The sequence below is a fragment of the Panthera leo genome, chromosome D1 (genome assembly GCF_018350215.1).
Source record: "Panthera leo isolate Ple1 chromosome D1, P.leo_Ple1_pat1.1, whole genome shotgun sequence".
NCBI classification, from domain to species: domain Eukaryota; kingdom Metazoa; phylum Chordata; class Mammalia; order Carnivora; family Felidae; genus Panthera; species Panthera leo.
Genome location: NC_056688.1, coordinates 59,456,910 through 59,482,662, shown reverse-complemented (window position 1 = coordinate 59,482,662; position 25,753 = coordinate 59,456,910). Strand labels below are relative to the sequence as shown.

The window sequence follows — 25,753 nt, the reverse complement described above, 5'->3', positions numbered from 1 at the left end:
GCCAGCTCAAGTGTTACATGTACCACAAATAGAGACATCTGTACCTTCAGGTCACAGTGCATTAAGTGACCACATGACACCAAGGCTTTTTGAACTGGAGACCATCCAGCAGGCTAAGCCACCTAGGTGTGGCTCCATGTCTAGACACTGGTCATACTTTGCCCTGATACCTGAGACAAGTCACTTGTTTGTCAGTGTATGATTATAGTGCCTTCTCTATAAAATGGGGATTACCAAGATGGTTGAAATGAGCCGGGAAAAATAAGACCACTCATAAACTAAGTGTAGAATGAAAACCCCCTTGGTATTTCTATGCTGCTATTTAAAGATAATCTTAATTATATAATGCTGGCCAATCTGCAGAGATTTTTGAAAACCTCTAAAGGAAGTGAGAATACATGTATGTACTATAGTGGTTTTCAGTAAGTACTTTTTTTTAAAAGCTGTGGAATCCTGTCTTCAAATAATATCTTAAGGAACAACCCAGTATAGAAAACAATTAAGAGGCTGCTCTGCTTGATACAGGGTTGGGTAACTCTCTGCTTCTCAGGAACAAACATAGGACTCACCAGTGTTAGAAAACCACTGATGTCATTCATTAGTTAATCCTTAAAGGCAATGTGACTAATTTAACGAAGTCATTTGTATAAGGAACATGCACAGTTATCTCATTACTGCCATACCTTGTAAACTGAACTTCACTGGTGAGCGACCTGCTAACATTATAAAACATCTTGGGGGTGCCTGGGTGGCTCAGTCAGTTAAGCATCTGATTTTGGCTCAGGTCATGATCTCGCGGTTTGTGAGTTCAAGCCCTGCATCAGGCTCTGTGCTGACAGCTCAGAGCCTGGAGCCTGCTTCCGATTCTGTGTCTTCCTCCCTCTCTGCCCCTTCCCTGCTCGCACTCTGTCTCTCTCAAAAATAAAAATAATAAAAACATTGAAAAAATTAAAAAAAATAAAATATCTTGAACTGAGAAACTTAAACCCTTATTTTTCAAAAATTAGAAAAGGAAATCTGCAATGTCCTGCTTTATGCTGCTGTTACACAGTAATCTAGATTGTTTTTTAAAAAACTTTTATTAACTTTTGTACAGTGGATATTCTTACTGCTTTAATTAAAATACTAACTTTGGGGGTTCCTGGGTGGCTCCGTTGGTTAAGGGTCTGATTTTTATTTCAGCTCAGGTCATGATCTCATGGTTTGTGGGTTCGAGCCCCACATTTAGCTGTGTGCTGACAGTGCAGAGCCTGCTTGGGAATCTCTTTCCCTCTCTGCCCCTTCCCAGCTCGCATCCACTCTCTCTCTCTCTCAAAATAAATAAACTTAAAAAAATAGTAAAAAAATAAATAAATAAATACTAACTTTGGAAGAAGAAAATTGCCCAAGAACGTTGTACACAGTGACATCTCCTGTCCTTTTTCAAGCTTATCAGAAGTTGGAGCTGTCTGCCATGGAGGCAGTTAATAAAATGGAGCCATCCCAGTCTGACTTGAGTAGTAAGCTCTCTCACTTCTTTTTTTTATTTTATTTTATTTATTTTATTTTTTTTAGCTCTCTCACTTCTTAGCTCTATGATTTTCTATCTCTCTGAGCCTGTTTTTCTTATCTCTAAGTTGGAGTGATAGCTACCTCATAGGTTGTGAAAATTATATAAAATTGTACGGTAAAGTGTTTTGTAAACTCTAAAGCTAATGTTGTTAGTGGCTATTGTTGCTTCCACTCCTAAGAGAAGAGCTCAAGACATAAAAATGTTTTCAGATACTATTTCATATAGAAGAGGGATAGAATTGTATTTTTGTTGAGAATAATTTCATATAACAAAATTCACTGTTCTAACCATTTTAAAGTATATAATTCAGTGGTTTTTAGTACATCCACAGTGTTGGGCAGCCATTGCTGCTATTAGTTCTAGAGCATTTGCATTACCCCAAAAGGAAACCCCATATCCATTAAGCAATCACGTCCTATTTCCCCCTCCCACCAGGCCCTGGCAACCACTAATCTGTTTTCTATGTATTTGCCTATTCTGGATATTCATACAAATGGAATTATACAATATGTAGCTTTTTGTCTGGTTCCTTTCATATAGCATAATAGTTTCAAGGTTCAACAATGTTCTAGTATCAGTACTTTATTCCTTTTTATGGCTGAATAATATTCTATTGTATGGGCATGCCACATTTTGTTTATCCGTTCATCGTTTGATAGACATTTGGGTTCTTTCTACCCTTTGGCTATTGTGAATAGTGTTGCTACAAGCATTCATTATAAACTTTTATTTGAACACCTGTATTCAATTCTTGGGTATGCCCCCGCAGTAGAATTGCTGGAGTAGAAGTGCAGGGTATACCCTGGAGTAGAACTATTTAACTTTTTGAGAACTGCCAAACGTTTTTCCATAGCAGCTATACCATTTAACATTCTAACCCACAGTGCATTGGGTTCCAATTCCTCCACATTCTTTTCTTTTTTTTTTTTTTTTTAAAGTGTATTTATTTATTTTGAGTGGGGGAGGAGCAGAGAGGGGTAAAGAATCCCAAGCAGACTCCACAGAGTCCAATACAGGGCTGAATTCCACAAACTGTGAGATCAGGATCTGAGCAGTTATCAAGAGTCAAGTGCTTAACCGACTGAGCCAACCAGTTTCTCCACATTCTCACAACACTTGTTCTTTTTTCTTTTCTTTTCTTTTTTCTTTTTTCGTTTTTATTATAGTCACCCCAGTGGGCATGAAGTAGTATCTCATTGTGGTTTGATTTGTGTTTCCCTAATGACAAATGATGTTGAGGATAATTTGATGTATTTATTGGCCACATGTGTATCTGCCATGGAGAAATCTCTTTGCCTATTTTTAACTGGGTTTTTGTTTTTCCTTTTTGTCTTTTTATTATTGAGTTGTAAGAGTTCTTTATATAGTTTGTATACTAGACCGTTATTAGATATGTTATTTATAAAATTTTCTCCCATTCTGTGGGTTGCATTTTTACTGTTTTGATAGTGCCCTTTGATGCATAAACATTTTAAAGTTTGATGTCCAATTTATTTATTTTTCCTTTTTGAATGAATATATTTGACATGTAATATTGGTTACATTTAAGGTGTTCAACATGTTAATTGATACATTTATCTATTGTAATATGATTCCTATTATAACAACATTTAGCATCTCTATCACATCATGTAATTATCCTTGTTTTTAGTGGTTGAAATAATAAGGTTGATCTCTTAGCAGGTTTGATGATTATATTACAATATTGTTATCCATATGCATTATACTTTGCATTAGATCTCTGTGGTTTATTTACTGCTTGTTCCAAGTTTGCACCCTTAAGTCTATCTTTTTGTTTATTTTTAAGAGAGACAGAGAGGCACAGAGTGCAAGCAGGGGAGGGGCAGGGAGAAAGGGGGAGACACAGAATCTGATGCAGGCTCCAGGCTCTGAGCTGTCAGCATAGAGCCCAATATAGGGTTTGAACTCACAAACCATGAGATCATGACTTGAGCCAAAGTCGGATGCTTAACTGACTGGCCACTAGGTGCTCCGTTAAACCTATTTTTTTATTTTGTTGCTTGTGCTTTTAGTGTTATATCTAAGAATCCATTGCCAAATCCAAGATTACTAAGTAAGCTTTTATCTTTATGTGCTTTTTGAAGAGTTTTATACTTTTAGCTCTTTGGTCTCTTTTGAGTTTTTGTAAATAGTATGAGGTAAGGGTCTAACTTCATGTTTTTGCATATGGGTATCCAGGAAATCATATGATATTTATCATTCTAAAACTGACTTATCTCACTTAGCATTATACTCTCTAGATCCATCGATGTTGTTGCAAATGGCAGGGTCCCATTCTTTTTTTATGGTTGAGTAATATTCCTGTGTGTGTGTGTGTGTGTGTACACCACATCTTCTTTATTCATCTTTTGATCAACACTAGAGCTGCTTCCACAATGTGGCTATTGTAAATAATGCTGCAATAAACATAGTGGCGCATATACCATTTTTTTTAAAGTTTATTTATTTTGAGAGAGGATGAGAAAATGCACAAGCAGAAGAGGAGCAGAGAGGGAGAGAGAGAATCCCAAGCAGGCCTCATGTTGTCAGTGCGGAGCCTGACACAGGGTTTGATCCCATGAATCGTGAGACCATGACCTGATCCAAAACCCTGAGTCAGACACTTAACTGACTGAGCCAACCAGGCACCCCTGGGTATATCTTTTTAAATTAGTGTTTTGTATTCTTTGGGTAAATACTCAGGGGTGGAATTACTGGATCATATAGTAATTCTATTTTTAACTTTTTGAGAAACTTCCATATTGTTTTCCACAGTGGCTACACCAGTTTGCCTTCCCACCAACAGTGTGCAAGGGTTCCTTTTTCTCCACATTCTCATCAACACTTATTACCTGTTTTATGGTTGTTTTTGTACTTCCTCTCTGTTCCTTTCTTCTCTTGTTCTTTTCTCTTATGACTTGTTGGCTTTCTTTAGTGATATTCTTGGATTCCTTTCTCTTAATTTTTTGCATATCTATTATTGGTTTTTGATTTGTGGTACCATTAGGTTTATATATAACATCTTATGCATATAGCAGTCTAAGTTAAGTTGATGGTCGCTTAAGTTTCAACCCATTCTTTATTCCTCCTCCCCCCCACATTTTAGGTATATGGTGTCATACTGTATATCCTTTTATTTTGTGAATCCACTGACTGATTTTTATAGATGTATTAATTTTATTACTTTTGTGTTTCCTACTTTTCTTATTTTTTCTTATGGTCTTTCCTTTCTACTCAAAGAATCCTCTTTAACTTTTGTTGTAGGGCTGGTTTAGCGGTGATGAGTTTCTTTAACTTTTGTTTGTGTAGGAAAGTCTTTATCTCTCATTTTATTCTGAATGATAGCCTCGCTAGATATTCTCATTTGCAAGGTTTTTTTTTTGTTTTTTTTTTTTTTTCCTTTCTTTCTTCCAGTACTATGAATATATCATGCCATTCCTTCCTGGCCTACGAAGTGTGTGCTGAAAAATCAGCTGATAGCCTTAGGTTTCCCTTGTATGTAACTATTTTCTCTTGGTGCTTTTAAATTCTCTCTTTATCACTACTTTTTGCTATCTTAATTGCTATGTGTCTTGGTTGTGGACCTTCTTCTCTTGGTTTTGTTGGGGGATGTCTGTGCCTCCTGTATCTGGATTTCTGTTCCTTCCCCAGGTATGGGAAATTTTCAGCTATTATTAAATAGCTGAAATAAATTTTCTGTCCCCTTTTCTGTCTCTTCTCCCTATGAGATCCCTAGAGTGAAAATGTTATTATACTTGAAGGTGTTGCTGAATTTCTTAAGTCTGTTAATTTTTTTTTTTTTCCTACTCTCCTGCCCAGCTTGATTGCTTTCCAACACTCTCTCCTCCAGGTTGCTAATACATTCTTCTGTTTCCTCTAGTCTACTATTTACTCCATCTAGTATATTTTAATATCAGCTATTGAGTTCTTCATCTGTAATAGTTCTTTTTTTATGTTTTCTATTTTTTTGTTAAGGGTCTCACTGACATCTCCACTCTTTCTCAAGTCCAATGAGTATCTTTATGACCATTACTGTAAATTATCAGACATATTACTTATCTCCACTGCATTTAGCTCTTTTGCTGTGATTTTGTCTTTTTCTTTCATTTGAGACATATTCTTTGGTCTCCTCTTTCTTTTGTCTAACTCTCTGTGTCTGTTTCTGTGTGTTAGAAAAGTCAGCTATATCTCTTGATCTTGAAGAGATCAAGTAGTGGCTTCATGATGAAGAGGTTCTGGAGTACCGTGCAGTGCAGTGTCCCCTGTTCACCAAAACCTGTTGCTTCAGGAGTGTCTCCAGTGTATGTTGCATGCACCGCACTGTTGTGGCTAGGCCACATTTGTCTTTAGTCCAGTCGTCTGCAATGGGTCTCTTGGCCTGTTTTGGGCAGGGTTTGGTCTCTGTGTTAGTGGGCCAGTCTGGGGCTGCCTTTGGTTTGAGGTGAGTCAGACGAAGCATTTGCCAGAGATGTAGTAGCACCAAACTGCAGGGTGCTTTCTCTGTGCTGTCCCCTGAGAAGCTTTTGTTGATAAGCGGGACCTGCAGTCAGACCAAATGTCTGCCCTCAGCCCACTGTTTGGGTTGCAGTTGGACTGGTACATATAGTTATCTTCCCCTCTCTCTGAGGCAGGAATCACTTTGGAGTGGTGCTCACTCTTGTTGGGCCTGCTTGTACACTGCTGAGCTTATAGCACTGCTTGGGATGGGATCCAGCCAGGGAAGTACTGGATGGGGGCATTTCCTCAGGAGAACATGAGGTGAAGTACAAGATGCCAGCAAGGCCCACATAGTTTTGCTGTGGGAGGGGACCTAGACCTGAGGCCTGGCTGAAAGGCGCATGTCCACAAGAGAGCACAGGACAGGGGCCGCAGTTAGCAAGTTGAGTGAGTTTTGGCCACTGTGCTGGTTCCTGCAGGTATCTATGTGTCTAGGCTAGAGGGTGGAGGAGAGAAATGGTGCCAGCAAGCTCCTTTGTTCCTGAAGAAGTCTCCTAAAGATCCCTGCCCTCTAGCAAGTACTCTGAGATTAATAAATAAATCTCCTTCCTGTATACCACAGGTGTTTTTCAAATTGCTACTTCTGTGCTATATTTCTGCAGGGCTGTTTGTTGTGCTGTCTCTTTAAGGGCAGGGACTCGGTTTCCTATCCCCCTCCTGGCTCTGCTGAGCCCTCTGATTTTTAAAGTTCCAGGTGTTAAGCCTGGCTGGTTGAAGAACTCACGAGAGTAGGACCCTCTGATTTTCAAAACCAAATGTTACAGGGATTCATCTTCCCTATTCAGGTTCTCCATGCCTGCGGTGCTTGGTGTGAGGATCTGTTTCTCTCCCCGCTCTGGGCTCCCTGCGTCTGTTCATCCCAATGGATAATCCCATAGGTCCATTTAGCTCCCTACCTTGTCTCCGCCCTTCCTACCCTGTTCAGTGTGGCCTCTTCTCTACATGTAGCTCTGGAGAGTCCATTCAGCCAGTCTTTGGATCATTCTGGGTTATTTACACTGATCAGGGTTTTATGTAGTTGTATCTGTGGGATGAGGTGAGCTTGGGATCTTTCTATTCCATCTTCCCTGGAAGTCTCAGCACCACACTTTTGATTACTATAGCAACCTGGTAAGTTCTGAAATTGGGAAGTGTGAGTCCTCTTAATTTGTTCTTTTTCCAGATTGTTTTGATTATTGTGTCCCTTGAAATTTCTTATTAATTTTTAAGATGAGTTTTGCCATTTCTGCAAAAAAGGAGTTGTGATTTTGATAAGGATTGCAACTGAATCTGTAGATTAGTTTGGGGAGTATTGCCATTTGTGACTATGAATTGTCTTTTTATGTATTTAGATCCTCCTTAATTTCATTGTTTTGTGGTTTCCAACATATAAGTTTTGTACCTCCTTTGTTAAATGTATTCCTAATATTTTGTTTTGGATACTATTGTGATTGGAATTGTTTTCTTAATTTTCTTTTTGTATTCATTGTTAATATATAGAAATATAGCTGGCTGTTGTGTGTTGTGTGTTGATTTTGTGTCTTGCAACTTGGCTGAATTTGTTTATTAATTTTAATAGTTTTTTGGGGATTTGTTAGGATTTTCTATATATGACTTCTTCTTTTCCAGTTGGATTTTTTTTTATCTTGCTTAATTGCTCTGGATAGAACTTCCAGTACAATGTTGAATAGCAGTGGTGAAATGGGCATCCTTCTCTTTTTCCTGATCTTAGAGGGAAAGTTTTTTTTTTTTTTTAATTAATGTTTATTTATTTATTTTGAGAGAGAGAAAGAGAAAGCATGTGTGCATGAGCAGGGGAGGGGCATAGAGAGTGAGAGAGAGAATCCCAAACAGGCTTTGCCCTGTCAGGCGTAGTGAACCATGAGATCATGACCTGAACCAAAATCAAGAGTTGGATACTTAATTGAGCCACCCAGGTGCCCTTCAGAGGGAAAGCTTTTAGTCCTTAATCTTTAAATGTGTGAGCTGTGGGTATTTCGTAAGTGCCCTTTATCATAATGAGTAAGTTCCCTTCTGTTTCTAGTTTGTTGAGTGTTTTTATCGTGAATGAGTGTTGGATTTCTCAGATCCTTTTTCTACATCAGTTGAGAAGATCATGTGGTGCATTCTTGGTATAAATCCCACTTGGTCATGGTGTATAATCCTTTTCATATGCTGCAGCATTCAGTTTGCTAGTATTTTGTTAAGAATTTTTATCTCTATCTTCGTGAGGGATGTTAGTTTGTAATTTTATTGTCATGTGTGTGTCCCTTCATGTGTTTGTCTTCCTTTGATACCAAGGTAATGCTAGCCTCATAGGATGAGTTAGGAACTGTTACCTTCTTTTGCTTTTTGAACAATAGAATTTTGGCATAGTTTAAAATGCCTTGAAGTGGGAGTCAGGTGATATAAGATCTATTTCTAACGCTGTTGTTAATTAGCACTGGAGCATGGGCACATTACTCTAAGCCTCTGTTTCCTCATGCCCGTGTTTCATCTTTAAAGTGAATAGTTAAGAGTACATGATTGCTAAAGTCTTTTCAAGCTTTAACATATTTTTCTGTTGTTATTTTATGTAATTCCAAAGGCCCAGATTAAAGCTATGTAATGAGTTTTTAGGAATGTAGATATCAGCTAAATATTATTTAAAATTTTTCGGGGCACCTGGATGGCTCAGTTGGTTAAGGGTCTGACTCTTATTAGTTCAGGTCTTGATCTCAGGGTCATGAATTCAAGTTCTGTATTAGGCTCCACTTTGGGTGTGGAGCCTACTTAAAAAAAAATTTTTTTTTCCAGCAGTGGGAGCTGTTCCACAGTAAAATGAACTGTCTTAGAAAGGAATGATTTTCCTACCACAAGCAGCTGTATGGGCTTTTTTTGTTGTTTTGTTTTTTGTTTTTTTTAATTTTTTTTAGAGGGTGGTAAGAGTGAACGCGAGTTGGGAGAGGGGTAGAGGGAGAGAAAATCTTTTTTTTTTTTTTTTTTAATTTTTTTAAACTTTTTTTTTTTTAATTTTTTTTTTTAACGTTTTATTTATTTTTGAGACAGGGAGAGACAGAGCATGAACAGGGGAGGGTCAGAGAGAGGGAGACACAGAATCTGAAACAGGGTCCAGGCTCTGAGCTGGCAGCACAGAGCCCGATGTCGGGGTCGAACTCAACGGACCGTGAGATCATGACCTGAGCCGAAATTGGCCGCTTAACCGATTGAGCCACCCAGGCGCCCCAAACTTTTTTTTTTTTTTAACTCATTTTTGAGAGACAGAGTGCAAGCAGGGGAGGGGCAGAGAGGGAGACACAGAATCTGAAGCAGGTTCCAGGCTCTGAGCTGTCAGCACAGAGCCCGATGCGGGGCTTGAACCCACGAACTTTGAGATCATGACCTGAGCCCAAGTCGGCTGCTTAACTGACTGAGCCACCCAGGTGCCCTGAGAGAGAAAATCTTAAGCAAGCGCCATGCTGAGCCCTACATGGGACTCAATCCCACAACCCTAGGATTGTGATCTGAGCTGAAATCAAGAGTTGTATGCTCAACCAACTAAGCCTCCCAGGTGTCCCACAGGCTATATGTTTTGGGAGGGTTTAGACAACCTCCTGTCAGGGATGTTGAGTAAGGGATTTTTGTGATTTTATTTTTCTTTTTATGGAATAGCCGACTGGGCTTCTTTTAAGTTTTCCCTCTCAGCTGTAAAATCTGTATCCTATCTAATTATCAAAAAAGATGAAGGCCTGTTTTGTTCTTAGAGGATAAAACCAAGCTGTCTAGAGGCAGGGTGAGGTTTTGTTCTGTTTTTATTTTGGTTTTGTTCTGATTATAAATGTTCTACGTGTTATAAAAAATCCAAACAATATATATGTGACATAGAAATCGAAAGTGTCCAGAGAGAACTGCTATTAACACTTTATGTTTATAGATTTTTTCTATGCATATAATGTTTATGACATCCATTAGGTTCTGCAATATTTTCACCTAATACTGTCTCTCAAATACCTATCTATATTAGCATGTCATCCACTTAAATTAGTAATGCATGGTATTCTTTTTTTTTTTAAAGACAGGCAATTAAAAAAATTTTTTTTAATGTTTATTTTTGAGAGAGCGAGAAAGACAGCGTGAGCAGGGGAGGAGCAGAGAGAGACAAAGACAGAGAATCTGAAGCAGGCTCCAGGCTCCGAGCTGTCAGCACAGAGTCCAATGTGGGGCTTCAGCTTGCGAACCACGAGATAATGACCTGAGCCAAAGTCGGGCACTCAACCAACTGAGCTACCCAGGCTGATAGTATTCTTTTAAATAGTTTTTTTTTTTTTTTTTTATGTTTATTTATTTTTGAGAGAGGGAGCACAAGGGGAGGAGGGGCAAAGAGAGAGGGGAACAGAGAATCTGAAGTGGTCTATGCACTGACAGTAGTGAGCCCGATGTGGGGCGTGAACTCACAAACTGTGAGATCATGACCTGAGCCAAAGTCTGGAGCTCAACCGACTGAACCACCCAGGTAGCCCTCTTTTAAATAGATTTTTAAAAAAATTTTAACCTACCTCTGCTGATAGACACCTTTTAATTAAGTCTATCACAGTTACAATTCACTTATTACATATACATTTTATCTTACATATGTACCTTACGTATATAACAATATACATGATAAACTTTTTACATATATAATATGCATAGCTGTGTAAGCATTTCTGAAAATGAATTCCTAGAAATGGAATTGCCTAGTCAAAAGATAGACACATTTTAATTATTAATGGATCTTGTTGGATTGCCTTCCCAAAAAGTTATAGCAATTTACAGTCCCACCAATAGAAGTTAATGGTGCTGTTACCCAGTATTAAAGAGAATATAGGGAATCATCAGTATTTTTAATAATCTTTGTCAATCTAATAGGGTAAAAATATCTAATTAATCATTTCTTTATTAGTGAGGTTGAGTGTTTTTTTCTTACTAGTCATTTGGTTTCTTCTATCAATTGTTCGTATTATTGACTAGTTTTTATATTTGATATTTCAATTACCTTAAAATTTTTATTGAAGTATGGTTGATACAGAATGTTATATTATTTTCAGGTGTTCAACATAGTCATTCGACAATTGCATACATTACACAGTGCTTATCATGATAAGTATATTTAGTAAGTGTCACCATACAACATTATTACAATCTTATTAACTGTATTCCCTGTGTTGTACTTTTATTTATTTATTTATAAATGTTTATTTTGAGAGAGAGAAAGAGAGAGCAAGCATGCAAGTGGGGGAGGGGCAGAGAGAGGGAGACAGTGAATCCCAAGGAGGCTCCACACTGTCAGCACAGAGCCTGATGTGGGGCTTGATCTCACAAACTGTGAAATCACGACCCTAGCTGAAAGCAGGAGTCAGTCGCTTAACTGACTGAGCTACCCAGGTGCCTCTAAGTTTATTTATATATTTTGAGAGAGAGAAAGAGAGACAGAGCATGTGTGCAAGATGGGGAGGAGCAGAAAGAGGGAGAGGGAGAGGGAGAGGGAGAGAGAGAGAGAGAGAGAGAGAGAGAGAATCCTAACCAGGCTCCGTGTTGTCATCAGAGAGCCTGACATGGAGCTCAGTTCCAGAACTGTGAGATCATGACCTTAGCAAAATCGAGAGTTGGCCCATTAAATGACTGAGCCACCCAGGTGCCCCTGTTCTACTTTTCAATCTCCTGACTTATTTATTTTTATAACTGAAAGTTTGTACCTGTTAATCCCTTTCATCTATTTTACCCATCCCCCCATTCTTCTCTGGCAACCACCAGTTTATTCTCTGTATTTATTATTTATGAGTCTCTTTCTTTTTTGTTTGTTCATTTGTTTTGTTTTTTAGATTCCACATGTAAGTGAAATTATATGGTATTTGTCTTTCTCTGACTTTTTTCACTAAGCACGATACCCTCAAGGTCCATCCATGTTGTCACAAATGGTAAGGGTTCATTATTTTTGAATGGCTGCATAATATTAAACACACACCACACAGTGCATCTCCTTTATTCATTTGTCTATCACTGGACACTTAAGTTGCTTCCATATCTTAACTGCTGTGAATAATGCTGCAATAAACTTAGATGTTGCACTTATCTTTTCAAATTACTGGTTTCTTTTTTAGGGGGTGGGTGGGTGAGAAACCAATAGTGGAATCACTGGATCATGTGGTATTTCTATTTTAAATTATTTTAGGACCCTCCACACTGTTTTCCACAGTGGCTGCACCTAGTTACAGTGCACCAGGCTTCCCTTTTTTTTTTTTCACATTCCTTGTTATTTCTTTTTGATACTAGCCATTCTGACTGTGTGAGGTGATATCTCACTTTGGTTTTGATTTGCATTTCCCTGATGACTAGTGATGTTGAACATCTTTTCGTGTACTTGTTGGCCATCTGTATGTCTTCTTGGGAAAAATGTCTGTTTGGGTCTTCTGCCCATTTTTAATCAGATTACTTTATTCTCCCCCTCCCCCTCCTCCTCTGTGTTGAGCTGTATACGTTCTTTATATATCTTGGGTATTAACCCCTTATCAGATATATCATTTGCAAATATCTTCTCCCATATAATAAGTTGCCTTTTCATTTTGTTGATGGTTTCCTTTGCTGTGTAAAACCTTTTTATTTTGTTGTAGCCCAAAGAGTTTATTTTTGCTCTTGCTTCCTTGCCTGAGGAGACATATCTAGAAAAATGTTGCTAAAGCTGATGTCTAAGAGATTACTATCTATGTTTTGTTTTTGTTTTTGTTTTTTTTTTTTAGGAGTATTATGGTTTTCAGGTCTCACATTTAGGTCCTTAGTAATTAGAAAAACACGTGTTAAAACAACAGTGAGATATCACTGTACACCTATTAGATTGGCTAAAAACTAGAAAGCTGGATATGTCCAACTATTGGCAGGTATCAGAGACTTTAGGAACTTTTGTGTGTTCTTTATAGGTCTGAAGACTAGGGCAGGCATTCTGGGGAGCACCGTGGCACTATTCAGTCAGCTGGAATATATACCTACCTGTGGCATAGCCTCAAGGGACACGTGAGAAGGGGTTCATTTAAATGTTAATTATGGCAGTTAATTGAAGAGTTGGAGGCAATCTGGGTATATGTGTCTGAATAAAAAGGTAAAATGTGGTGGATCCAAATCATGATGCTGCCTTGCAGCACATAAGATTTACCCTTAAGGGCTTGTGGATCTTAAAAGCAGAGTACTGAGTGGAAAATGTAACAAACAGAAACAAATTTATTAGTGCCAACTAATCAAAAGACATGCACAAAAAATAGTTTGTAAGAACAAAAAAATAAACATGTTAAACACATTAGAATGTTTGTGGGACAAAGAATGGGAATAAAAAAGAATCAGAACAACTCCCCAGAGAATGTTGTGTAAAGGAGAGGGACGTAGAAACATGAACTGTTTGAGCTTAGCTGTCAGAGCTTTAAAAAAAAAAAAAAATGGTTCTTATGGCATGTTGAGGAATGATGGAATTAATTGATAAGTCTCTGTTTCTCTCAAATGAATGAAATATTCTGTTCTTCACTAGTGCTAGTTGGCAGCCCACCCTTTCAGTGGGCACACATGACCATGGAGTGGAAAAACACTAGCTCTGTTCTCCTAGACCAGGTCTCTCAATAGGGAAATTATTCACATTTTGGGCCAGATGATTCTTTATTTTGTGGGGGACTGTCATGTGCACTGTAGGATGTTTAGCAGCATGCCTGGCCTCTACCTACTAGATGCCACTGGCATTTCCTCCCCCAATAATGACAATCAAAAATGTCTCCAGACTTTGCCAAATGTCACCTGGGGAGGAAATTCACCCCTTATGAGAAGCGCTGTCCTAGAGCAGCATGGATGTTGCCAGTCATTAGGCTGATTATGAGCAAGTATGCCAGTCGACTGGTTTCACTGAAAAGTATCAAACATCTCCTTGTAACTTAGGAGTTCAAGTCCATCCTTTAAGTTAAAAGAAGAAAAACTTCGTCAAAATTACCTGCTATTTGGGAACAAAAGGTCCTACTGTTCTCTGTATTTCAATGTCAGAGTACTGTTCTTTTCTATAACAGCAGCAGTAGTAATACTACCTTAAGCTGCGTATAGTTTCAATTTGTTGGTATTTTAAAAAATACTTTTCTCATCTGATATCTCATTGGAACCTCATGACAGCTTTATATGATAGTGAGGACAGGGATATATCTCCCTTTTTCAGATTAGTAAACCAGAGGGTAAAATCCTGAAGAGATTTGCCGGGAGCACATAACCATTAAATTGGGGAGCTGGATATAAAACCAAAATCTTATTCTTGGTTAAGCACTCTTTTCATGAGAGGACTCAGCCAATTTTTGAAGTTTCTCAAAAACTTCAGCAAATTGTCAGTTTCTGCCATGGTCATTTCTGTTTTTAACTCCCTTGATTTTTCCTTGATTTTTCCCTTTTGCCCAAATCCATCCTTCCCCATCCTCTTTACTGGCTACATCATATTGCCTCCTCAGCCTTTCCAGCGTTTTATCACAAACTCAGAAGTGAATGGTATCAGGGAGGCAGGACTTGGGAGACAGAAGATCGGGACTGGAAACCTAGCCCAGGCCCAGCTTGCTTTTTGGCTTCTCTCTAGCTCAGTTTTCATCATCTGTTCAGAGTCTAATATTACTTAGTCCTTAGCTCCCTCAGGGAGGTCAGGGGAAGGAGTAAGTTTATGCCTGGAAAAGTATCTATCCTATTTTTAAAGATCTCCAAGGAGAAGCTTTCATCATCTCTATTACTAAACACAGTATCTTTTCAAACTCCTATCCCCTGAACTGCTATTCCCTCCTGGGATGGAGGAGTGGCAAAATCTCCTACGTAGAAATCTTTAAAGTACTATAGATTTGGGGCGCCTGGGTAGCTCAGTCCATTGAGCATCCAACTTCGGCTCAGGTCATGATCTTGCTCAGGTCATGATCAGGTTTGTGAGTTCGGGCCACATGTCAGGCTCTGTGCTGACAGCTCGGAGCCTGCAGCCTGCTTCGAATTTTGTGTCTCCCTCTCTTTCTGTCCCTCCCCTGCTCATACTCTGCCTCTCTCTGTCTCTCAAAAGTAAATGTTAAAAGTTTTTTTAAAGTACTATAGATTTTTATCAGACCAACACATTAAGAGGGTGAGTACAATGTGGCTAGAGAATGTGGACTAAGATGGGGAAGGGTGGTGCTAATCCGCTTTCTATGAGAAGGAAAAACTTTCCGTCTCCGACTGTAATAAAAACTTCCTAAGTGTGATGCATACATCAGCTTTCTCTGAGCCTTGCCTACTCTTTAGGCTCATTTCTCACACCTCCCTCAAACGTTAGTTGTATTTTCTCAAATATACCACGTTTCCTTATCTTGGAACACTCATCATGATGCCTTTCTCTACTTACACCTACTAGGCCATTAGGACAGAGATCCAAGGTTGCTTTCTTCAGGAAGACTTCCTTGGTTCCCCCATGTTGAGTGAAAGCTTCTCCTCTACTTTCTTGGCCACCAGGGCTTAATGCATTATAGCACTTATCATACTGCATTATAATTGTTTTTTTCTCCTCAGTAGATTTAAGTTCTTGAGGAAGTTTTGTTTTTTATCTCTGGATTCTGCAGTCCTTACTTAGCATGGTGTACAGTAAGCGCTCAGTAAGTGTTAAGTTACTGCTTGACTGACTCTTGGTGGGAGAGAAGAAGACTTGGGGGAAAAGATGAAATTTTAGTTATTAGAAGAGTAGTTGTAAGAAATAGGAAGTAGGGCGGGCGCCTGGGTGGCTCAGTTGGTTAGGCATTGATATTAGCTCAGGTCTTGATCTCAGGGTTATGAGTTCAGGCCCTGTGTTGGACTCTGCCCTGTTTGTGAAACCTACTTAAAAAAAAAAAAGGAAAGAAAGAAACAGGAAGTAAATGTACTGCGTGGCACTCTAAAGGACAAGAGTTGGACCCAGAGGCAGAAGGTACACAAAGGCAGATTTTTCAGGTTGGTATCAGGGAAGAACTATCTAGCACATCTATTAGCAATGGAATGGTCTGCCTCATGTGGTAAGGTTGACTGTGCCAGGGCTGTGGTAGGAGGCAATTGCCAACTAAGTTTCTGCCCTGTAGAGTATTCTAGCAATGTGTGGAGTCCTACTTGATCACAGAACTACACTGAATATTTGAGCTTACTGGGCCTCTGGACAGTCTTCAGATAACTGAAAGTAATAGCTGTGCCTTCCTGTAGTTCCCCAGGCCTGTTATCCTAGGCTTTCAGCTGGTCTTTATGTAATTTGGTTTCTAGACCAAATTTGTAATCCTGGCTGCTCCCTTATGGCCACTTTTCTTTGTTTTATTCTTTGTACATTGTGGTCTCAAGACCTAATCCCAGGGCCCTAAGGATGCTTTGACAGAGCAGAGAACAGTAGAGTTGCTTGCTGCCTCGTTCATTCTGGACATACTCCTAGTTAAAAAGCGTAAGGTTGCCTTGGCTTTTTTGGCAGCAGCCCTTTTGGCATATATTCCCTGGCAATTTGTGGTCAACTGAAACCCCTAGATCTGTTCCACATGAACTGCTATTAAGCCATTCCTTTTCCATCCTATACTTGGTAGTTGGTTCAGTTTCATTATATGGTTTTTGTTCTTCATTTTGACTTATTAGCCCTTAGAATCTTAGAGCTAGAAGAACTCTAGAAACAAGCTTTATTCATTTTGGACCTTGCTTGTTTCTTCCATGTTCACTATCTTGTTCTTCCCAGCTCTTAAACGTTATGCTGTCCACAGTTTGGTAAGCAGGTCCTTTGCATTTTCATCCAAATCATTCATGAAATTATTGATCAGAGCTGTGAAGCATATCCCAGACACCTTCCTCCAGTTGACCTCTCTCCATTTATCAGCATTTTTTTCAAGCTGATTGTTCTGTTAGCTGTGAGTCTCGTGCTTTGCTGTACTAGCTGGCTATGTAGTTTTCAATTCATTCTTTATATTCCTTTTCAGCCAAGCATGGTAGGTAATCACTACCCCCACAACATAGGGAAATACAGAAGTGATAAGAATCCCGAAAGCCGGGGCGCCTGGGTGGCTCAGTTGGTTAAGCGGCCGACTTCGGCTCAGGTCACGATCTCGCGGTCAGTGAGTTCGAGCCCCGCGTCGGGCTCTGTGCTGACAGCTCAGAGCCTGGAGCCTGTTTCAGATTCTGTGTCTCCCTCTCTCTGACCCTCCCCTGTTCATGCTCTGTCTCTCCCTGTCTCAAAAATAAATAAAAACATTAAAAAAAAAAAAAAAAAGAATCCCGAAAGCCAAAAGCACCACGCATGAGAAGATTGGAAAGGCAGCTGGTGCCCAGGGGAGGATTGATCTGGGGGCTCCTTTCTGATTTTTCATGAATTATAGCTTCTGAGATGAAAAAAATCTAAAAGTCCATTTAAATATCATCTAGCTCTTTTTTTTTTTTTTTTAATTTACATCCAAATTAGTTAGCATATAGTGCAACAATGATTTCAGGAGTTTCAGAATTCAAGGAATTTTCCTTAGTGCCCCTTACTCATTTAGCCCATTCCCCCCTCCCGCACCCCCTCCTGTAACCCTCTGTTTGTTCTCCATATTTATGAGTGTCTTGTTTTGTCCCCCTCCCTGTTTTTATATTATTTTTGCTTCCCTTCCCTTATGTTCATCTGTTTTGTCTCTTAAAGTCCTCATATGAGTGAAGTCATATGATTTTTGTCTTTCTCTGACTAATTTCATTTAGCATAATACCCTCCAGTTCCATGTACGTAGTTGCAAATGGCAAGATTTCATTCTTTTGGATTGCCGAGTAATACTGTGTGTGTGTGTGTGTGTGTGTGTGTGTGTGTGTGTGTGTGTGTGTGTATACACACCACATTTTCTTTATCCATTTATCCATCAATGGACATTTGGGCTTTTTCCATACTTGGGCTATTGTTAATAGCGCTGCTGTAAACATGGGAGTGCATGTGCCGCTTCGAAACAGCACACCTGTATCCCTTGGATAAATGCCTAGTAGTGCAATTGCTGGATCGTAGGGTAGTTCTGTTTTTAGTTTTTTGAGGAACCTCCATATTGTTTTCTAGAGTGGCTGCACCAGCTTGCTTTCCCAAAATGTCATCTAGCTCTTATTGTTAGCATCTAACGTCAGCATTTCAACTGTATAGCCTTGTGGAGAGATAGGTGAGATAGAGCTATTCTTATTTTCCAGATTGGAGAAGCTGGGATTGTCCCTCAGTAAATGTTTGCAGAATGGATCAATGAATAGGTTTCAGGTTAGTCTTCACTTCAATTTTGTATTTGTAGACTCAGGGAAAGAAAAGTAAATGGCTTTCAGTTTTCCCCTCCAGCTGGTCAACTCCAAGCCCCTTCAGAACTAGACAAGAGCTCTGCCTCTTCCAGGCAGTCTTCCTGATGGCTCTTGCCCACAGTGCTACATCTTTCCTCTGAACTCTCATGTTAGTAATTGATGCTTTGCTGATTGTGCTTGATGGCTGCTCAATTCATGTATTTGTCTCATTATCACAAATCCTGGAATTTGGGGCAAAAGCTTTCCATTACTTCGTGCACTTGAACAAATGATTTAACCTAATGTGTCTGTGTAAAGTATTGCCAGCAGGTGGCACCAGAGTCCCTGACAGTGTTCTGAAAATCTTGGGTAACTCCATCATTTACATATTGCCAAGCTGCCACTAAAAATGCCTTCCTTAATGAAGAAGCTTCAGTTTACTTATTAAATTAAGCAAAATGCTAATAAATACTATAGTAGAAATCAACTAGGCAAAATTGTAACCTAACAGTTTTGTCATGGGAGGCTATTCTGTTTACTCAGCTGCTTTGCTTTGCCGCTTATCAGGTACTGCTGTCTAGGCCCTGAACAGAATCTGGCTTTCAGGCTTCCCAGAGAGTGTCCAGGTACCTGAAAGTAGCCTCAAATCCTTGGTTTATGTTTTTAGATAATTTATTTTTCCTGGAAAGGAAAATTAAGAATTATAAAGAAATTGCTATGACCCTACCACTTGTTTTCCCCCTGGAGGTTTTGGTGATTTTTAAAATATTGTTTATTGAAGTATATAAGTTGACACATACTTTACATCAGTTTCAGGTTGTACAACATAGTGATTCCACAAGTCTATATGTTACGCTATGCTCGCTGCAAGTGTGAGCGTAGTATCCATCTATCACCATACAACACTATTACAATACCATTGACTATATTCCATATGGTGTACCTTTTATCCCTGTGACTCATTCCATAATTGGAATTCTGTATCTCCTGCTCGCCTTCATCCATTTGCCCATCCCCCTATCTCCTTCCCCCCTGGCAGTCTTCAGTTGGTTCTCTCTGTTTGAGTCTGTTTCTGCTTTCTGTTTGTTCATTTGTTTTTTGTTTTGTTTTGTTTTGTTTTGTTTTGATTCTATATATAAGTGAAATCATATGGTATTTGTCTTTCTGTGTTTGAGTTCGCTTAGCATAATACCCTCTAGGTGTATCCATGTTGTCACAAATGGCAAGATCCCCCTCCCCCATTTTTTTTTGTTTTTTGTTTTTTTGGTTTTTTTGAGAGAGACAGCACGAGCAGTAGAGGGAGATAGAATCTTAAGCAGGCTCCGTGCCCAGCTCACAGGCCGACTCAGGGCTCAGTCGCAAGACTCTGAGATTATGATCTGAGCCGAAATCAAGAGTCAGAAGCTTAACCACCTGAGCCACCCAGGTGCCCCAAGATCTCCCTTTTTATGGCTGAATAATATTCCATTGTGTATATGTATGTATATGTATATATATATACACACACACATATCTATATCTATATAGATATAGATATAGGTATAGATAAAAAGATATATATACACCACATCTTCTTTATCCATTCTACCAGTGAACACTTGGGTTGCTTCCATATCTTGGCTACTGTAAGTACTCCTGCACTAAACATAGGGGTGCAGATATCTTTTCAAATTAGTGTTTTGGGTTTTTTTGGGTAAATATCTAGGAGTGGAATTACTGGTATTTCTATTTTGAATTTTTTGAGGAACCTCCATCCTGTTTTTAACAGTGGCTGCACCAATTTATATTCCACCAACAGTGTAAGAGGGTTCCTTTTCCTTTTCTTTTCTATTTTGGGGGGGGGGGCAAGAGAGTGAGGGGCAGAGAGGGGGAGAGAGAGAGAGTGGGGTGGGGCTTACCCGAAGCGGGGCTCAAGCTCACCCGATGCGTGACTCAAACTCACGAACCATGAGATCATGACCTGAGCCAAAGTCAGATGCTTAACCGACTGAGCTACCCAGGAGCCTCCTCTTCTTTCTTTCTCTCTTTCTTTAATTTATTTAAATGTTTATTTATTTATTTATTTTGAGAGAGGGGGAGGGGCAGAGAGAGTGAGAGACAGAGAGAGAGAGTGAGAGAGTTAGTCCCAAGCAGGCTCTGTGCTGTGCTGTCAGCGCAGAGCATGAAGCAGGGCTCAAACTCACAAACTGTGAGATCATGACCTGAGCCAAAACCAAGAGTCTGATGTTTAACTGACTGAGCCACCCAGGTGCCCCTTCTGTCCATTTCTAATCAGATTGTTTTTTTGCTGTTGAGTTGTATAAGTGCTTTGTGTATTTTGAATATTAGCCCCTTATCAGATATGTCATTTGCAAATTCCCTCTCCCTTTCAGTAGGTTGCCTTTTCATTTTATTGATGGTTTTATTTGCTGTACAGAAGTTTTCTATTTTGATGTAGTCTAAATAGTTTAATTTTGCTTTTGTTTCTCTTGGCTGACGAGACATATGTAGAAAAACATTTCTGAGGTTGATGTCAGAGAAGTTACTGTCTGTGTTTTCTTGTAGGAGGTTTATGGTTTCAATTCTCACATGTAGGTCTTTAATCCATTTTGAGTTTATTTTTGTGTATGGTATAAGAAAATGGTCCAGTTTCATTCATTCTTTTGCATGTAAGCTGTCCAGTTTTCCCAGCACCAATTTTTTTCATATTTCGTTATTTAAAAAAAAATTTTTAATGTTTATTTCTGAGAGAGAGAGAGACAGAGTGTGAGCAGGGGAGGGCAGAGAGAGAGGGAGGCACAGAATCTGAGGCAAGCTCTAGGCTCTGAGCTGTCAGCACAGAGCCTGACACAAGGCTTGAACTCACAAACTGTGAGATCATGACCTGAGCCGAAGTCTGATGCTTAACCAACTGAGCCACCCAGGCACCTCCCCCCAGCTTTTTTTTTTTTTTTTTTTTTTTTAATTTACATCCAAGTTAGTTAGCATATAGTGCAATAATGATTTCAGGAGTAGAATCCAGTGATTCATCCCCTATGTGTAACACCCAGTGCTCATCCCAACAAGTGCCCTCCTTAATGACCCTTGCCCATTTAGCCCATCCCCCACCCCACAACCTGTTTGTTCTCTATAAGAGTCTCTTATGTTTTGTCCCACTCCCTGTTTTTATATTATTTTTGCTTCCCTTATGTTCATCTGTTTTCTATCTTAAATTCCACACATGAGTGAAGTTACACGATATTTGTCTTTCTCTGATTTCACTTAGCATAATACACTCTAGTTCCATCCATGTTGTTGCAAATGGCAAGATTTCATTCTTTTTGATTGCTGAGTAGTACTCCATTGTATATATATACCACATTTTCTTTATCCATTCATCTGTCGATTGGCATTTGGGCTCTTTCCATACTTTGGCTGTTGTCAGTAGTGCTGCTATAAACACTGGGGTGCATGTGCCCCTTCAAAACAGCACACCTGTATCCTTTGGATACCCAGCACCAAATATTGAAAAGACTGTCTTCACCCCATTGAATATTCTTACCTTCTTTGTCATAGATTAATTGACTATACAAGCATGGGTTTATTTCTGTACTCTTTCTTTTGTTCTGTTGATTTATGTGTCTGCTGTGCTTGCTTCAGGAGCACATATACTGAAATTGGAACAATTTATGTGTTTGTTTTTGTGCCACTACCATACCGTTTTGATTACTGTAGCTTTATAGTATATCTTGAAACCTGGGATTGTGAAGCCTCCAGCTTTGTTTTTCTTTCTCAAGATTGCTTTGGCTATTTGGTGTCTTTGCAATTCCATACAAATTTTATTTTGGCTATTTGGTGTCTTTGCATTCTAGTTTTGTGAAAAATGCTATTGGTGTTTTGATACAGATTATGTTGAATCTGTAGATTGCTTTGGTTGGTATGGACATTTTAACAATATTCTTTCAATCTATGAGCATGGAATATTTTCCCATTTGTGTTGTCTTCAGTTTCTTTCATCAGTGTCTTATAGTTTTCATAGTACAGGTATTTCACCTCCTTAATTAAATTTATTCCTAGGTATTTTATTCTTTTGGTGCAATTGTAAATGGAATTTTTTCTTATTTTCTCTTTCTTCTTCATTACTAGTATATAGAAAGGCAACAGATTTCTGTATATTTAATTTTTATCCTGAAACTTTACTGAATTCATATATTACTTCTAACAGTTTTTTATGTATACTATCATGTCATCTACAAATAGTGTTGGTTTAACTTCTTCCTTACCAATCTAGATGCCTTCTATTTCTTTTTCTTGTCTGATAGCTATGGCTAGGACTTCAAGTACTATGTTGAATAAAAGTGGCAAGAGTGGATATTCTTGTCGTGTTCCTGATTTTAGAGAAAAAGCTTTTGTTTTTTCACCATTGAGTATGATGTTGGCTGTGGGTTTGTCATATATGGCCTTTACTATGTTGAGGTATGTTTTCTGTATCCCCACTTTGTTGAGTTTTTATCATGAATGGATATTGAATTTTGTCACATGCTTTTTCTCATCTATTGAGATGATCCTATGATTTTTGTCCTTTATTTTGTTAATGTGGAATATGATTTGTGAATATTTAATCATCCTTGTATCCCCAGAATAAGTCCCACCAGATCATGGTGCACTGTCCTTTGGTCGTTGAATGTGGTTGCTAATATTTTGTTGAGTTTTTACATCTGTGTGCATTCAGGATATTGGCCTATAGGTGGGGGGGGTTTTTTGTTTGTTTGGTGGAGGTTTTTTTGTTTGTTTGTTTGGTTGGTTGGTTGGTTGGTTTTTGTAGCATCTTTGTATGGTTTTGGTATCAAGGTAATGCTGGCCTCATAGAGAAGCTTTCTTTCCTTTTCTTATCTTTCAAATAGTTTGAGGAAGATAGGTATTAACTTGTCTTTAAATGGTAGAATTCACCTGTGAAGCCATCTGGTCCTTGGTTTTTGTTTATGGTAGGTTTTTGATTATTGATTCAATTTCATTACTAGTAATCGGTCTCATTCTGTTTGTGCCAGGTTCAATATGGGAAGATTGTATGTTTCTAGGAGTTTATCCAGTTTTTCTAGGTTGTCCAGTTTTTTTGGTATATAATTTTTTTGTAGTGGTCTCTTAAGTTGTTTGTATTTCTGTGGTGTTGGTTGTTACTTCTTTTGTTTCTGATTTTATTTGGGTCCTTTTTTTTTTCTTGATGTTTCTGGCTAAAGGTTTATTCAAACAACCAGCTCTTGTTTCATTGATCTTTTCTATTGTTTGTTTGTTTCTTTTGTCTCTCTCTCATTATAACCCCACCACTTTCAATATGTTGATTATTTTGGTTGCCAACTGCAGTCTTTGCTCCCTTATGACAGTTGACTTTATGCGGTTTTGATAATGTGAAGCCATAATAAGAGCTCTCATTTACTGAATGCTTACTATGAATTATGCACTCTACTTGTTTTTTTTATATGAGCTATTATATTGAATACTTACATTGTATTTATTACATTATCTATATTAAATGCTTACTTTGTTGGGCCTTGTTCCAAGAACTTTCCATGAATTAATTCATTTAACCTATACAATCTTTTGAGAGTAGTTGCTGTTAATCCCATTTTACAGTTCAGAAAACTGAGACTTATCAGGGTTAAGTGACTTGCCTAAGGTAATACAGTAAATAGCTGTATTGAGATTCATATCTAGATCTCTTTAATTCTAAAATCTCTGGTCATTTCAGTGTATTATTCTACCTTGTTTTTCATTCTTTTTTATTTATTTTTTATTTTTTTAAGTTTTTTTTTAATGTTTATTTATTTTTAAGAGAGAGAGAGACAGACCATGAGCAGGGGAGGGGCAGAGAGAGAAGAGACACAGAATCTGAAGCAGGGTCCAGGCTCTGAGCTGTCAGCACAGAGCCCATCGCGGGGCTCAAACTCACGAACCGTGAGATCATGACCTGAGCCAAAGTCAGACACTTAACCAACTGAACCACCTGGGCACCCCTCGTTCTTTTTTTTTTTTTAATTTTTTAATGTTTATTTTTGAGAGAGACAGAGACAGAGTGCAAGTGGGGGAGGGGCAGAGAGAGAGGGAGATAACAGAATCCAAAGCAGGCTCCAGGCTCTGAGCTGTCAGCACAGAGCCTTGAAGCAGGGCTTGAACTTGGGAATGACAAGATCATGACCTGAGCCCATCTCATGCTTAACTGACTGAGTCACCCAGGTGCCCATGTTTAGTCATTCTTTAATGGTTTCTATTTGAACTTTTTAAATTATTTTTTTTATGTTTATTTTTGAGAGAGAGCGACAAAGAGAGACAGAGCACAAGTGGGGGAGGGACAGAGAAATAGGGAGAGACAGAATTTGAAGCAGGCTCCAGGCTTCCAGCTGTCAGTACAGAGCCCGATGCAGGGCTCGAATTCACGGACTATAAGATCATGACCTGAGCTGAAATTGGACGATCAGCCAACTGAGCCACCCAGGCACCCCTCTATTTGAACTTCTAAAAAGCATCTAAAGATTAATAGAATCATTAATCAAAGGTTTGATTTATATTTTTCTCTTGCTGCTAGACTATTAGCTCCTTGAGAACAGGGACTAAGGGTCATGTTTATTTCTGCATTTCTCTTTCCATTAAATGCAAACTAAATTCTTTTTTTTTTTTTTTTTTAACGTTTATTTATTTTTGAGACAGAGAGAGACAGAGCATGAACAGGGGAGGGTCAGAGAGAGGGAGACACAGAATCTGAAGCAGGCTCCAGGCTCTGAGCTGTCAGCACAGAGCCCGACGCGGGGCTCGAACTCACAGACCGCGAGATCATGACCTGAGCCGAAGTCGGCCGCTTAACCGACTGAGCCACCCAGGCGCCCTCAATTCTTGATGTACTTACTGAACGCTGCCTTCGCTCTCCCAGGAAATCTGAGATACAAGGCTGCTTAACAGAAGAACCTTAGCATGTTAGAACTTGAAGGGGTTTGAAAAATCAAGTCAAGCCTTTCCCTCAAGGAGGAAGAACCTTCCTGGGTGACCCAGTGAATTGGAGGCAGACAGAACTAGAATCTAGGTCTTTTGGGGTTCTTCTGGACCATCTGGTTTAAAGGGCCTAACCCTGTCCCTAAATTGCTCCCTCTCTCTGTTTCTTCCTTCTTCCTTTTCTTTCCTTTTTCCTTTCTCTCTTTCGTTCATGATGTGAGATGAGTAGCTTTACACCCTTATAGCTTTAAGCCTAAGAGTTACAAAGCAAGGCAATATTTTTTCATTTCTTTTACACTGATGCCTAGACTTATTCCTGATTATGCCTTCGTTCAATCCACAATAGTAGGGTAGTGGGGATTTGACTGCCTAAGGATGTTGGGTGTTACCCTGTATGTAGGGGACCATTAGAGGGTTGTAAGCAAGGGAATGACATGTTCAAGACTATATTAGAGAGACACTTGGGTGGCTCAGTCACTTAAGAGTCTGACTCTTGATCTCAGCTCAGGTCTTGATCTCAGAGTCGTGAGTTCAGGC

General features: G+C 39.0%; 1 protein-coding gene across 3 annotated transcripts in view; it reads left to right on the top strand.

The window, feature by feature from the left end:
- RNF121 (ring finger protein 121) overlaps positions 1-25,753 on the top strand; it is an 83,476-nt gene that overhangs the window by 37,421 nt on the left and 20,302 nt on the right. The window lies entirely within an intron of this gene.